The sequence below is a fragment of the Rhinatrema bivittatum genome, chromosome 1 (assembly GCF_901001135.1).
Source record: "Rhinatrema bivittatum chromosome 1, aRhiBiv1.1, whole genome shotgun sequence".
NCBI lineage: Eukaryota > Metazoa > Chordata > Amphibia > Gymnophiona > Rhinatrematidae > Rhinatrema > Rhinatrema bivittatum.
In genome coordinates this window covers 215,894,849-215,910,938 of record NC_042615.1, presented here as the reverse complement: position 1 = coordinate 215,910,938, position 16,090 = coordinate 215,894,849, and the positions used below count along the sequence as shown (strand labels likewise).

The following is a 16,090-nucleotide window of genomic DNA, read 5'->3' as shown; positions in this document are numbered from 1 at the left end:
TATTTCAAATAAAATATTGAAATTCCTTGTGGTTACATTTATATTTCATTACATATAAAAGAACATATACATATACACACACACATTTTTATTTCTAGACCACTTTTCCAATATATTTAGCTCAAGGCGGTATACAACATGAAGAAAAATCAATAATCTGTCTTCCCAATGCTTTGTTCATTTAAAATAAAATCACGACATCTTTTTCCTTTTAGTCCTGCAATATTAACTGCCGTTTTTAATTATCTGAATAATTTCCTTCAAGTCCCTTTTTGTGTTTTCTTCTAGCCAAATTCACTTGGAGATAACATCTCTGGCAAGTGTGGGAGAAGAGGTGAATGAGCATCCATTCTAGCACATATCAAATGGCCTACAAAATTAGAGTACATAAAAAAAAGAATAGAACTTCAGTAAAACTATACTGAGTGAGAGATATATAAAATTCCCTAAAACACTGGAAATTACAGCATAATGTGCAGAGAGCCACATGTGACACAAAAATGATATTTATGGAAAACAATGTATAGCAAAAAGGGTCATTTATTTACTCTCTCAGTTCTAGTAAATATTCTTCTGGGGTTGAATGCAATCATACAGCAGTAGGAGCATAGTACAAAGTGTAAAAAAGATGAAGAGGATACATGTTATTGTGATGGGGTGGACAGATTCTACATAAGGAACAGGCAAATCCTGGGTTTTCTGTAGCGGCTGACTGCTACAGCTGATTGAACCTTGTGAGATTCAAGTCCAGCGTTTCATCATAGGTAATAAGCCAAGAGTTGGCCAAGCCAAGATTATTGTTGCCTGCTTGCTTATTGATAGCAGCAGCATGGCATGTTGAGACGATATAGCACTCTGTGTTACTGTGGCCTCTCTCCTCTATCAATCTGTATCCACTTTAATACTATGAACAGAAAATGCATAGTGATCAAGGAGGAACAGTCAGGGAGAACAGACATGCAGTGTTTGCTCAGCTTCTCTGTGATCTACTCTGCTACTATCAATCTGTGCTCCACAGAAAGAAAGATATGGTGGTGGTGGGGATAGAGACTTGGAGGGAGGGAGGAAGAGAGAGTAAATGATTAGAGGGATGAAGAGGAGAGACAGGAGGATGAGAAAAGAATAAATGAAAGGAGGGAAAAGAGAGGAGAGGAAGAGTGAGAAAGTAGGAGGAAGAGGAGATGAATAAATGGAAAAGAGATGAGTTAGTGAATGGAAGGAGGGAGAAGAGAAAGCAGAGATGGGAGGAGATGGGAGGAGAAAAAAGAGGAGGGGATAATATAGAGAAAGAGAGGAGAAGAAGGGAGGCGTAAAACTAGGGAAAAGACTAAAGTAGGAGAAAACAGAGCTTTGGAAGTTGTGTTTACATAGTCTGGAGTTTCAGGACTTTTGGAGAGATCTACATTTTTGGATTTGTTTAAAATGCTAATATAAAAAAGTTATTAAAAAAACAGAGAAGATAAAGAGGAGAAGCCATAGGAAGGAAAGAGACGGAAAAGGTAAAAGATGGTGGTGAGAAGAGGAAGAAAAATGATAAAAGGAGAGGCGGTGAAGAGGAAATCCAAGTATAATACATCTAATGTTCTTTGATGATCTAACTCTCTGTTCTCCCAATCAAAAAAATGTATTAAATTTATCTGACAACACCTACCCCTGGATAAAATAAAACAAACATACTACCTCAGATCCTGTAATCCATTTAATTCCAGAAATTGTATTATCCTCTAGTATAGCAGTGAATCCATTAATTTACTCACCACTGAGGTCATTTTCAGACTCCTGTAGGCCAATTAGTCTGATATCGGTGGTGAATAAATTAATGGATTCACTGCTAAAACAAAGAATAATGCAGTTTCTAAAATCTGATGAATTACAAGATCTGAAGCAACATGAATTTACCAGAGATAGGTCTTTTCAGATGAAACTAATCAATTTCCTTGACTAAGGGGGTCATTTTCCAAAGGTATCGCAGGCGAAAAGTCCCTTTTCGTGCGCGATATCTAAATCAGGGCGAATTCTGCACTGGAAGGGGAGGAGTCAGGGTGGCCTCGGGGCAGACTCTGCTATGACTTCGCTGATGGCGAAAGGTAAGACTCCTTATCACTGCCAGTATCGCGCCCAATAGCACCACCTTTCACGGTGCCGCTATTGGGTGCGAAAGCCGGCAATGATAGCACCACGGAGGTGCGATCGCTGCCGGCTTCCGCAGGCCCACCCCCCCGCTTTGCCCCCCTCCCCCGCCTCCCCATTACCACTGGAATTTCTAAGTTCTGCGAACTTAGAAAATCCAGGCCTAAGTGACCAGAGATTTAGATCAGGGGGAGAGAGCTGGTTATTCGGGATTTGCATGCGTTTTTCCTGAATTAGGCAATTTCAATGAAATTGCCTAATTCGGTAAGGTTTGGGAGAACCAAAAAACAAATGAATTTTTTCAAAAATTTCGGAAAATTTCATTTTTTGGGTTAGTACGCGCTAACTCTGACACATTAGTGTGCACTATCGGGAGTTAGCGCGCACTAACTCCCATTAGTGCGCACTAACCTGAAAAACAAGGCCCCTGTAAAAAAAAAAGACCCCAAACCGTGGGAAAAACAAAATTCTCACAGAGGGGCCCCGAAAAAAAGCCTGTCACAATAGCAAAACCCGAAGCATATCTCTACTAGTTATAGTGTTCTTGGATTTCAGTAAGGGCTTTGACAAGATTCTACATAGATGATTTACATAGATTCTACATAGATGATTTACAACAAACTGAGTGCCTACGTATGGGCCCTAAAATGAACTGGATTAGAAACTGATTGAGTAGGAGGCAACAAAGGAAAGAAGTAAATGGAGGTCATTCTGAGGAAAGAGGGGTTACTAGTGGTGTGCCACAGGGATTAGTCTTCCGTCCAGTTCTGTTTAATATTTTCTTAAGAGATATTGCGGAAGAGTTATAGAGAAAATTATGCCTTTTTGCAGATGGTATCAACATCTGCAACAGGATAGATACCCTGGATGGTGTGGAAACATGAGAAGAGATCTAGTAAAGCTTGAGGAATGGTCTAGAGCTTAGCAGCTACAATTAATTGCTAAAACATGCAAGGTGATGCATTTGGGTTGCAAAATTCTAGGGGCGCAGTTGAGTTTGGGGAGTGTTGTTCTTCTGTGAACAAACAGGAGCAGGAGCTGGGGGTGATCAAATCTCATGATCATAAGGTGGTCAAACAGATAGATAAGCTGACAGCAAAAGCCATAAGAATACTTGGATACATAGAGAGAGGAATAGCCAATAGGAAACAGGAGGTGATATTGCCTTTATGTAAGTCTTCTGTGAGATCTCATTTGGACTAGTGAATCGGGCTTCTGACAATTGAAAATATCGTACGATATTTTCAAAATCGTCAGAAATCAGGAGCTCCCCCAAAACGATAGGAAAACCCCACGAAATTGATCGTGGGGGTTCTCTTATCGTTTTGGGGGAGGGCAGGAAAAATGGCACACAAAAATAACCCCTAAACCCACCCCGACCCTTTAAAACTAATCCCTTAGCTTCCCCCACCATCCCGACCCCCAAAAAACTTTTTACTGGTACCTGGTGGTCCAGTGGGGGTCCCGGGAGCAATCACCCGCTCCCAGGCCGTCAGCTGCCACTAATCAAAATGGCGCCGATGGCCCTTTGCCCTTACCATGTGATAGGGTATCCGTGCCATTGGCCGGCCCCTGTCACATGGAGGGAGCACTGGATGACCGGCTTAAGAGAGGGGGTACTGTTATGCTTGGCGGTCTGCGGGCCACTGCCATGGACCGCCACGATCACTCTTGAGCTGGCCAGGCGAGTGCACTGTGCCCCAGTACGGGGGAAGCATCCTGCATGCCGCATCTCCACCCGCGGTGGGAGCCCAATTGATCCTGGGCCTAACAAGGTAAGCCCTGGTGGTGTGGGAGGGCTCCTGCTCCAGGGTGCCTGGTGCCGAGCACTGCCAGCATCAGCTGTTCCTGCTGAAGCAGGCAGCCTGCTTCTGTTCTGCTCCCCAGGCCTCCCCTACACACGTGTGCTTGCTGACTGAGACCTCTTAAAGGGCCAGTAGTGGAATCTTGCAGAGGCGCCCTCTGTCATGGGGCCTCTGGTATTAAAGCCTGCCTGGAACTGCCTCAGATACCTCAGCAATAGGTCAGTTCTGAGTAGCTGTTTGCCATGCTGTGCCTGTGCTCAGTCTTTGGTTCCTGATCCTTGGTTCTTTTTCCTGTGTCCCGTTGGTTCCTGTCTCCTCGGCTGCTCATTTGCTTTCTGCTGTCTCACCTTGTCTTCCTCCATTCGAATTGACTCTTCGGCTTTGGACCTTGGCTTGGACTTCGGATTCTTCAGTATTATATTTTTGGCTGACCTCGGACCTCCTGGACTTTGCTAGATTGCTGCCTGTCCTGACCTCAGTTTGTCTTCGTTTCTGCTGTCTGCCTTGACTTCTGCCCAAACTGACCATTCTTCTTCTCACTAGTCTTAAGAACATAAGAACATAAGAAATTGCCATGCTGGGTCAGACCAAGGGTCCATCAAGCCCAGCTTCCTGTTTCCAACAGAGGCCAACCCAGGCCACAAGAACCTGGCAATTACCCAAACACTAAGAAGATCCCATGCTACTGTTGCAATTAATAGCAGCGGCTATTCCCTAAGTATACTTGATTAATAGCAGTTAATGGACTTCTCCTCCAAGAACTTATCCAAACTTCTACCACAATGGATCTCATTCATCCAGAGGCCTGCGCCTAAGTCTGGCCGTCCCAGCACTCAAGGGCTCAATCTGCGGGGAACGTGGGCTGGTATTGGTGAAGTCCCTGTTGGGCCTCTGCTCCAGCCAGCTCTGCCTGCCGATGGTCAGGACCTGCAGGGCTCCTCCCTGTGGGTAGCGCTAACTTTACCTCGGTCCAGGGGTCCACAAACGCAACAGAGTGTTTTGTTCAAATAAAAGTTTTTGGTAACAAAGAACTGAGTTTATCTGATATCTCTGCAGATGAGGAAGAGGTTTAACTGTCTAGAGGCTCAAACCTGACAAATAAAAATATATCATACATATGCAACCCAACAGCAGCTGCACCCGCATTCCCCCACCCAAAATGCATATACACATACCATGTCTTTTACCTGAACCTTCAACCCTTTTGCTACTTTTGCAATCCATATCATTCTTAAGCATGCCCAGAATCTGATAATATACTGACCTTCATCACCTCTGGTCGTAGGCCATTTCCAACCTTATTATCGTCCACTGTGATTCTTACAAAACCAACACAAAATTCAACACCCAGGTCCCCCTCCATGTGTTAGCACCAAACTTTCCAATAATCTGCACAACTACCAAAACCAACAAATATATTGCCCAAACCATCTACCCTACCTCCCCATTCTCAGTGAGGTAAGGGTTTTAACCACTGTCACATCATGCAGGTTACTTCAGCTTTTTAAGCAGCCATACCACCAGTTAGGGTCATAACTGCTGTTCCATGCAGGTTACCCCAGTTCATTCTTGAAAGCTGGATGCAGTGTGAGAAAATGCTGGGCAGGTGTTGGAGGGGGCAAACATATGTGAAAGAGAGAACATTTGCAGGCCCCTTGCTAATCTCAGGGTGACCACAACTCAAAGGTTTCCAGGTATGATCATATTCTAATGTTTCTAGAGAGCATGGTTTCCCCTTGTGGGCTGTCTGGAAGTGCAAGAGTGAGCTCCAGAGAGGTTGCCCTCATCCCTCATTATGTTGAGAAAGGGTAACCTAAGAGGTACCACTGTGGCAGGTTATGCATATAAGAACATAAGAACATAAGAAAATGCCATACTGGGTCAGACCAAGGGTCCATATAGGAAAGGAACTGCCTAAGAGAAGACAACCAGGTTGTCAGGCAGTCTGGAAACTAGTGCTCTAGCTGCAGAGTTTACAGCAGGACAATAACTGCAGTTAAAAAAAACCTCAGGTGAGATTTTGTTTTTCTGTTGTAGACTGTTATGTGTTGATAGATGCAAACAAGGTCTTTTGTGAGTCCGCTGAAACCTTTTGAACCTCCTTCCTGGTGCAACAGGAAATATTAAGCAGAGCTGACCTGTGAGCAAACAGACAGCAAGGAGAGATAAAACCAACTTTTTCCTTTATGGACTGGGTTTTATTGTTGTTTTCCAGCATTCCAAACCATAATCCTGGCCAAATAGCAGAAGTAAATTAGCACAGCAGCCAAGAAGTACATATTCAGCCACTGTGTGGGGTTTGACAAATTAGCTGGATAAGTTTATCCAGCTAATTTATATAGGCTAAGTTAGCTGGATAAGTTTATCCAGCTAACTTAGCCTATATATTCAGTGATATGGCTGCATCGCTGAATATATCCAACTATTCTAAAGTTAGCTCGATAAGTTTATCTGACTAACTTTAGGACAGGTCAAAAGGCGACCAGAGTTAGCCGAATAAGTTATCTGGCTAACTCTGAATATCGGAATTAACCAGATAACTTATTCGGCTAACTCAACTTCTCCCTGTTACACCCATTCCCCTCCCACCACTTAGCCAGATAAATATTTGGATAAGTACTTATCTGGCTAAGTGGCAGCCACTAACCACAGCCGACTATTTTAACTGTGCATTTAGCTGGAGAAGTTGGAATTTATCCAGCCAAGTGGTGCTGAATATGAGCCTCTCAGATTCTAGCAACAGTCACAGGTACCATGCTCAGTCTCATGATTTCTTGTGGATATCATGCTACTGCTGCTCAAAATTAGAAGAAAACTTCACTCAAAAATCCACATATCTCATATGAAAAATCCACATATCTCACATGAAAAAGATCTCAGAGAAAACAAGGTAAAGGCAAAAGTCAACACCTTTAATGCTCTTATAATCAGTCTAAAACACCTCCCACAGTCTTATATTCAGAGCTCAACATTATAGAAAAATACTTTTTCCCATAACTACCCCTGCGATCAAACGTAATCTTGGAGAAGAGCACAGGTAACAGCCCAATATGCTATAGTTCCATTTCTTATAGATCTTTGGTATAAGGCAGCCACTTCTAATCATTGTGTAGACCAGGTGGTGGTGGTGGTGGGGGGGAGGGGTCACTAAATCTTTTCCTTGAGGGCCTCAGTGCAATCAGGTTTTCAGGATTTCCACAAGGGTTATGCATGAGATCTATTTGCATATGTGACCCAGCCTTGCCCGTCACTAATATTCTCCTGGATTTTCTAGCCTAGGCAGTGGGAGTGGGTTTCTACGTTGTTTTAATCCGCCCCATGCTTTATCTCCACCTTTTTGTGGGTCGAAACTCTGGGGTATAAAATGCCCTGTGAGCATGCTCAGAGTTGGAGGGAAGGCGACACAGAGAGAGTAAGCAGCTTGATGTAATCACTGGGTCTCAGGAAAGGAGAACGTTTGGAGAGTTGAGAGTAGGAGAAGTAGAGATTTTTGGAAGACTTTACTGCTTGTGGATTTTTGGACCAAGTTACCTGAGAGAAGGGCATACCGCAGATATCTCAAAGAGCTTGGGCTCCCGATCTCTTTGGTTTTGTGACCAGTTAACAACAGAAGCTGAAGATTTTCTGAGAATTATTGAAGTTTTGGACTTTGAGACTGTTGGGAGTTAACTGTTTTGAGATCTATTTTTGGAGAAGAGGATTTTCATTTCCCCAGCCCTTGCTTTATGTTCAATACCTTTCACAGAGAGGGACTATTTGAATGGACACTGGTTCATTTGGGGAAAGAAGAACTAGGGAGATTTACCATGGACAGAGAGGCTTTTGTATTGGTATTCAGATTTTCCTGAAGTTACTTTTGATCTTCATCATTTTGGACTGGATCTTATTTTGCAAATTTTAAGTAAACTTTAATTTGAACACCATCCTAGGAGTCCATGTTTCATTTTGCTACTTGGCGTCCCCTTGTGAACCTAGGTACCAGCTGAGAATACCCCTGACTAGTGCTATCGATGATAAAAATAAATCAGAAGCAGGAAGATATCTCCACATCGGCACCTAGAGCCCAAAAGGTTATCCTTCCCCCGCCAGATGAATCCCAGTATTATGTAGCTTCTTTGTTCCAACTAACCAACCAATTGGGGAACCTACTACACATGCAATGGAAGAAGTGCATGCAGATTGATCTCATGCATATTCATTGTGACTTGGATTGGCCACTTTTGGAAACAGGATGCTGGGCTTGATGAACCCTTGGTCTGGCAAACATGAAAAACTTTATTTCTCTCTGAATCATGCTCTTTCATGTGATAAATGTGGAATTTCAACTAAAGTTGTTTTATTGTTTTAGGTTTTTTGTAATTTCACTGCCTCTCCATTTCTTTTTGTATCATGCTATTGGTGATACCAACTACTTACATTAAGTTAGCAGAGTCTGTTTTAGTATCTAAATCAAATTAAACTGAAGTGGAATCCCATCTTTCAATTTTCAGGTCAGCCGAATGACAGTAACCCACTGGTTGAACAGTAAGCTTGTTTGGGGTGGGTTGTTAGCTCTTGTACATTAAAGAGGATTTCCTGCCGGTGCAGAGATCTGCTTTATGTTGGTAGTAGCACAGTGGTAATGACCCCAAGCCTCCTCTCAAAGTATAAAATAGCTTGCAGACATCACAGACTTCTCTGCTAGTGTTAGCACAAAATGGCTGCACCCAGCAGCAGCACCAAGAAACCCACTTCAAAGCAGGCTTTCATAGATGCAAGATTTTCACTTAGGTCTAAAACATGTTGCCCAGCCAGGGAGCTATATAATGACATTAATAGAGATGTGCAATCAGAAGAAACGAAATAGGAAATAAGAACAAAAATTCCTAATTAATTTCATACTTTAAACAACATGATTGCAAATCCGATGAAATTTCATTGGTTTTCACATTGTGGTTTGAAACCCCCTTATCCCCCAAAAAAGTAACCTTGTCAGGCCTTGGCCCAGACGTGAGGCCAGGGTCTCACATAGGAAATAGGCCAAGATCCAAAGCAGAGGCCTTGGCCTATGCCCAAATGCAACTCCAGTGCCTCAGCCTAGGCTAGGCCGGGGCCTTGCCTAGGCCATGGACAAAGTCAGAGGTCGCAGCCTATGCCTGAGGGTGATGCCAGGGTCTTGACCTAGGCCCAGGCCAGATGCCAGGGTCTAAGCTGAGACCCAAGTAAAGGCCCCGGCCCCAAACGTTTGCCCCATTTATCTGATCAGATGTCCCAGTCCTCAGTCTAGGCCAGGGCCCAATCTGGTGGCCAGGTCCCAATGCCTGTGCCTCGACCTAGGGCAAGACACAGAGACAGGTCCGATACCAGGCCCCATTCCAGAGACTGGTTCCTGACACCTGGGCCTATGCATAGGACAAGACCCGGGGCCAGGTCCGATACCGGGGCCTGAGTCAGAAGAAATATCCAAATGCCTGGGACTTGACCTAGCCCAAGACCCCAAACCCAGATCCCAACACCAAGGCCCAACCTGGATGCCAGATCCCAACACTGGTGCCTCGGCCTTAGATCAAGCCTGGAGGCAGGAGCCCAGGCCTTCGTCGTGTCGTTCTCTTCTTTCTTCTTTACAATAACAGTGTCCGCTGAAGACATGCCGGAGTTAATTAACTCTGGTGCCTCCCTCCTCAGTGAAGGCTGCCATTTTGTTGCATGGCAATTGTTTAAACTGGTGTACAACAAAATGGAAGCCTCCAGTGAATGTCATCATTGTAAAGAAGAAAGATGCAAGAAGAGAACAACACATTGGAGACTTGGGCTCCAGCCTCCGGGCCTGGTCTGGGTCGAGGCCCAGGCATCGGGACATGGCCTCGGGGCCTAGCCCCATTGTTGGGCATGGTCTCAAGCAGAGGTCCCTGAATTGTTTATGGGCCCGCGCTGAGGCCCCTGATTCAGGACATAGCCTTTGCACCAGGTCCCAGGATCAGGCCTGGGACTGGATCTTGGTCTAGACCCAGGCATCGAGACCCAGCCTTCAGACTGGACCCTGGCATTGGGCCTTGGCCAGGCCTTGGCCTAGGTTGAGGCCCCAGCATTGGGACCCAGCCTCTGGACTGTGTTCCGGCATTAGGATTCAGCTTCCAGGCTAGGCCCCAGCATCAGGCCTGGGCTCGGGCTGAGACCCAGCATTGGGACCCAGCATCCAGACCAGGCCCTGGCCTGGGCTGATGCCCTAGCATCTGGCTTAAGCCCCGGGACTGTACATAGGGCGAGACGTCGGGACCAGGCCTCGAATCTTGGGTTTGTATAGGCCTAGACCGAAGTCTTAGTGACCTACAGTGGCCTAAAGCCAAGGCTTCAGCCTGTGTCTAGGCCTCATCAGCAGATCTCCCCAGACCAGGTAAGTTGGAGCTCCGGAGGATCCTGGCTCTGGTATTTTTCCAAGTGGGAGGGATGGGTGGGCTTGGGAGGCCCTGTTTCTTGTTTTAATGCAGATTTGGATTTGTTTCTTTAATATTTATTTCATTTTGTAAACTAAAGAAAATAAAATAAACATTAAATGAAATGAAAATTGTGAAAACACCACCCCGATAGAGAAGTTAAAAATCGAAATTAAAATTTCACCCTGTGTACCCCTAGAAATTAAGGCTCAGGTGCACTAAATCAACCCTGTCATCAGTGTGATCTGGTTGAGCCTTGTTTTAGCTAGCAAGAGAACAGGTTAGAGGGAGGTTCCATTCAAATGCAGCCCCTCCGTGTCAGAGTCCTGGAATGGCCGTCACCCTGACAATCTATTTAAGAGCTCTCCACTGTGAACTTGGGAGGCAGTCCCTTTAGGAATGCAAAGAGGTCATAGCTAGAGAGGAATTTGTTTTTTGTTGTTTTCCAGGCTCAGTCAGTAAAAGCAACCCAGCCTGTGGATCCTGACCAGGGTCAAGAGGGGTTTCTTTTTCCAGTCGACAACCTGGCTGGTTAAGATTCTCCCTCTTCATCTATTTTCAAGGATTTTGAGATTTTATTAATCTCACTGGACACCTGGGCCTTTCCTTGCATATAGGGATTGGGGAACCCTGTGTGTGGCATGCTCAGGGATAGCAAAGACCTGCCCCTGAAGTGGTGGTGACCTGATGTGAGAAGGACTCCTGTGTTTAAATTCAGTTTTTTAGGGAAAAGAGTATTTTGTTAGAAGATCCAGGAGGAAGTTTGGCTGCCCCTTCCTTCCTACTAGAAGCAAGATAACTACTTGTTTCAAAGAGGATCCCTCCCATTTGGGGTCCAGAGAGAGATATAAAGAGACTGTATGAAATAAAGAAGATCCAGAAGATCTCCTCAGGAGAGGAAAGAGAGGATTTACTCTGTGCCATAGACTTAACAGTTTTGTTGGTTTGGAAGGGGTTTTGTCCAGCTTAAAAGACGCCGCCCATCTGGGAGCTCCACTTCACTTAATCCAAGATAGTGGATGCTTACTTGTCCCGACACAAGTGAGTACAGCACAGATAGAGGAAAGAGATTGTACTACATTTAGGGTCAGATTTTAAAATGCAACCCGTGCAAGTTATAAAATCAGGGATCGGTGTGCGCAAGATGGTGCACACTAGTGCACTTTGCACGCACCGAGCCTTTGGGGAGACCAGCTGGCTTTCCCCATTCCCTCCGAGGCCGCTCCGAAATCGGAGCGACCTCGGAGGGAACTTTCCTTCCACCCCTCCCCCACCTTCCCCTCCCTTCCCCTACCTATCCCGCCCCCAGCCTGAAAAAAAAAACAAACCCGTACTTTTATCTCACAAGTTACGCACACCGGCCAACTGCCGGTGCAGAGACTTCTGGCCACGCCCCTGCCCCAGCCCCGCCCCCAGACCACCCATTTTTTCAAGCCCCAGGACTTACATGCGTCCGGGGGCTTTACGCGTGCCACCGAGCCTTTTGAAAACAGGCCCGGCGCGTGTAACCCTTTGAAAATCTGCCCCTTAGAAGAGAATTCTGTGTAGCTGCAGTTCGACACAAAACTCATTCATCACAAGTGTTTACAGTATAGACTTTTATTTTGGACACTAATGAAGTGACTCCAGAGTATTTATTTTGCCCTCACTGCACCCACATTAAGGAAAGACATCTCCTCAGGGGAAAACAACAGGAATGTGTAAAGACATCACCCCTGTCACATTGGGCCATGGAAGTGTATCTTCCCCCCCCCCCTCTACAAAGGATCCGGCCTTCGGAGAGGGAGTACATGTGAGAGAACTAGCCAGAGAGAGGTTCCAGCCTCAAAATGCAATAAATAAATTTGTGTACCCACCCGTGCAGGATAGGCACACCTGGGTGGTGTTACAATGGGTGATCTCTAACCAGTTGGGTTTCCGGACATTCACAATGAATATGTATAAGATAAATGTTCACGCATTGCCTCAACTGCATGCAAATATGTCTCATTCATAATTCATTATGGATATCCTGAAAACCAGACTGGGTTATGGGTTCCTAAAGGCAGGTTTGCAGTGGGTTCTAAGAGGGTACACGCATCCAAACATTACTCTCCCCAGTAATCTGGTTCACTTTCAAAAGTTCTTCTTTTGAGCGCACTAGGACTACTGTCAGTCACAGTCTTTCATTCGTCATTTTAGTTTCTTGCAGCAATATCAGGGCTGCCTTTAGCGCTAGTGGTGGCCTGTGCAGATACCAGGAGTGGTGCCCCTCCCCAAACAGATGAATCCCGTGGAGCACTGCAGGCGGCAGTGCCACTTTAAAGCTGTGACAGCAGTCTGAACTCCATAGTTGGAGGGGTCCCCCCCCCCCGTCCCCAAGAGTGCTGCAAGGCAGCAACCCCTTGAAAGTTGCCATTGCACGCTGAAGCGGCAGTGCAGGTCGCACACCCTCCACTTCAAATGGTTTCCCACAACCACAGGAAATTAAAATCCTTTTCTTCATGCAAAAACTTCAGATGCTACATTAAAAAAAACTGATGAATTTGCACATATTGTCTCCAAAGCTAGATAAATAAATCTAAAGCCACCAAGATGTCAATGAACTAACTTATGGAATGTTCTGCAGGTTAGCCGCCTGTTTTGGCAAAAGATTGCTATGTATGCAAATGAGTTCGGTGCCCATTTTCATGAGAAATTTAGCTACAGGGCCCAGCTGAAAAGGATGATTAAAAAATGCTATCTTTTTTGCAAAATTGGCCTGCAAAGACATCTTCAAGCACTGGATGGATGAATTAATGAGCTTTTTTCCATGATACTGCATCATAGCAACTCATTAATTGAGAACTGTACTAAAATCTCCCATGTTGTCGACTATGTGCAAAATTTAATTATTTTAGAAGGGGGACATTTGCAAATTTTCTCACAAAGGGGGCCTGCACATTAAGGGGTAGATTTTCAGAGCCCTGCTCGCCTAAATCCGCCCAAAACCGGGCGGATTTAGGCGAGCAGGGCCCTGCGCGCCGGGAAGCCTATTTTACATAGGCCTCCCGGCGCGCGCAGAGCCCCGGGACTCGCGTAAATCCCGGGGTTCTCGGAGGGGGGCGTGTCGGGGGCGTGTCGGGGGCGGGCCCGGTCGTCGCGGCGTTCCGGGGGCGTGTCGGCAGCGTGTCGGGGGCGGGTACGGGGCGTGGCTACGGCCCGGGGGCGTGGCCGCGCCCTCCGTACCCGCCCCCAGGTCGCGGCCCGGCGCGCAGCAGGCTCGCTGGCGCGCGGGGATTTACGTCTCCCTCCGGGAGGCGTAAATCCCCCGACAAAGGTAAGGGGGGGGTGTAGACAGGGCCGGGCGGGTGGGTTAGGTAGGGGAAGGGAAGGTGAGGGGAGGGCAAAGGAAAGTTCCCTCCAAGGCCGCTCCGATTTCGGAGCGGCCTTGGAGGGAACGGGGGGAGGCAGCGCGGCTCGGCACGCGCAGGCTATACAAAATCGATAGCCTTGCGCGCGCCGATCCAGGATTTTAGTGGATACGCGCGGCTCCGCGCGTATCTACTAAAATCCAGCGTACTTTTGCTTGAGTCTGATGCGCAAGCAAAAGTAGGCTGATCGCGCTTCTTTTAAAATCTACCCCTAAAAATATGTGCAAAATGCTGAAATCTGGGGTGTTTGTGCCTTTCAGGGTGTTTTGCATGAGACTCATGCAGATGTTCCATTTGCAAAAACATTTTACATTTTCATATGCCTCAAAATATCTATGCATTACAAATCTGAGGCCTAGATTTATCAATCTGCAGTAAATATTGCATGTGATAGGAAAAGGGGCATGTTTTATGGTAATATTGAGGTATGCATTATCACAAAGTATGTTAACTTTTCAGGAGAGAGAGAGAGAGAAACTCGAGGTGAGGATTAGGTAGTAGTGTAGAAGTTAGGGGCTACTTTTGCATGCAGAGTGAGTACATGCAAAAAAATGGATTTACTATATTGAAATCGATTCTGCTACCCTGTAAATATTACTTTGAAATTGATTTTGCTACCCTGTAAATATTTTACTGTTCAGTTATCTCCCCCCTTTTTCTTTTCCAGATCCAAGTTTTTACTTCCCTGTTTTATTGTAACTATTTCACATTCTTAACCATGCTCTTGTTATTGTGGTTTGAGTTCTCTCTACTTTACACACATTGTTAAATGTAAACCGGTTTGATATGGTTCCTGTCATGAAAGCCGGTATAGCAAAATTAATAAATAAATAAAATAAAATAAATAAATGTACGAACACAACAGTACACTCCTGTGAAGATTTGATGTCTTTTTATTTAATAAATAAATAATAAATAAATAAAATAAATAAATGTACGAACACAACAGTACACTCCTGTGAAGATTTGATGTCTTTTTGAGACCACAGTGACTCACCTATAGAAGGCTGGGGTGTGTTAACAGTGACAAAGAAAAAGGAAATATTTTTCCATACACAGTATAGAAATCTATGCACACACTACCCTGGCCACAGGCAGACAGCATGGTTTTTATAGACCACATAGGCTAGAGAAACGCGGATAAATAAGGGGATGGTCAGCAGTATGTTGAATATTATAGATTTAGAAACAGACATAAGAAATCATAGAGTTCCCAAGTAGTAGGCATTGCCTATGCATCTCCTTATTTAGAGGGTTTTGAAGGAATGAGAAACCTTAAGTTCGTCCATAGGTGACGTCACATCCCCATGGTAACAGAGCACCCCAGGGTGCCACTACTTAGGATCGTAAGGAGACATCGTGATTGGCCCACGGGTTGACGTAAAAGGGTATTTAAACAGCTGTGTAGAGAGAGACGCCGGACTTGCAAATAAATGGCGCCGCTCACAGGAACGAGATTACAGAAAAACAGTGAGTATTATTCACAGCTCTAGATTGAGGTACTGATATAAATAATCGTGCACTAGTTCTTCGATTAAGTTGTAATATTAGTGGTATTTTCAGGTCCATAGGCAAACTCGATTCCAATTCAGTTCCCGCAGCCCCTGAAGCAGGCAACCGCCGAAACATGGACCGTGTCGGGCAGGCGGACCAGACCTAAGCCTCATTGAATTCAGCTAACAAAACTTATGTAGCAAGTGCACATAAGCATTGACGAAATTGAAGGTAAAGGGTCGGTCCTCCATACGGGTAAACTGACGAGAGAATTGGGCAGTGGACTTTTTAATTTGAAAGTAAAAAAGAAAAAAGAAAAATTAGTTTGAACACATAATAAAGAATAAATCACGGGAGCCGACCAGAGGGGAGCAGTCAGAACACAATAGACTGCTTCAGGGCCGGCACCCGCACAAATGTCCTCATAACGAGCAGTTACCTTGTTATGTAGAGTGTTGCAGAGTTTTGCACAAGGCAACGAGGTTGGTTGATATATATATATATATATATATATATATATATATATATATATATGTCTTTCAGAGTGAGGCAACTCACAGAAAGATGAGATTTGTACAGTGTTCTCTCAACCTAGCTTGATGGACTCTCTAAATGGGTAACATCAAGCTAGGTTGAGAGAACACTGTACAAATCTCATCTTTGTGTGAGTTTCCTCACTCCAAAGGACATCAAATCTTCACAAGAGTGTACTCTTCTGTTCGTATGTCTCACTCTGCATGTAAAAGTGGCCCCTAACCCCTACACTACTACCTAAATCTCACCTCGACTTACTAGGTGGGCCTCCTATAGTAGCATAAATAGCTGCTTACTATGGTGCTACCCCCCCCCCCCCCCC

General features: G+C 45.2%; 1 protein-coding gene across 1 annotated transcript in view; it reads right to left on the bottom strand.

The window, feature by feature from the left end:
• Positions 1-16,090, bottom strand: part of SH3TC1 (SH3 domain and tetratricopeptide repeats 1) — a 140,027-nt gene that overhangs the window by 105,476 nt on the left and 18,461 nt on the right.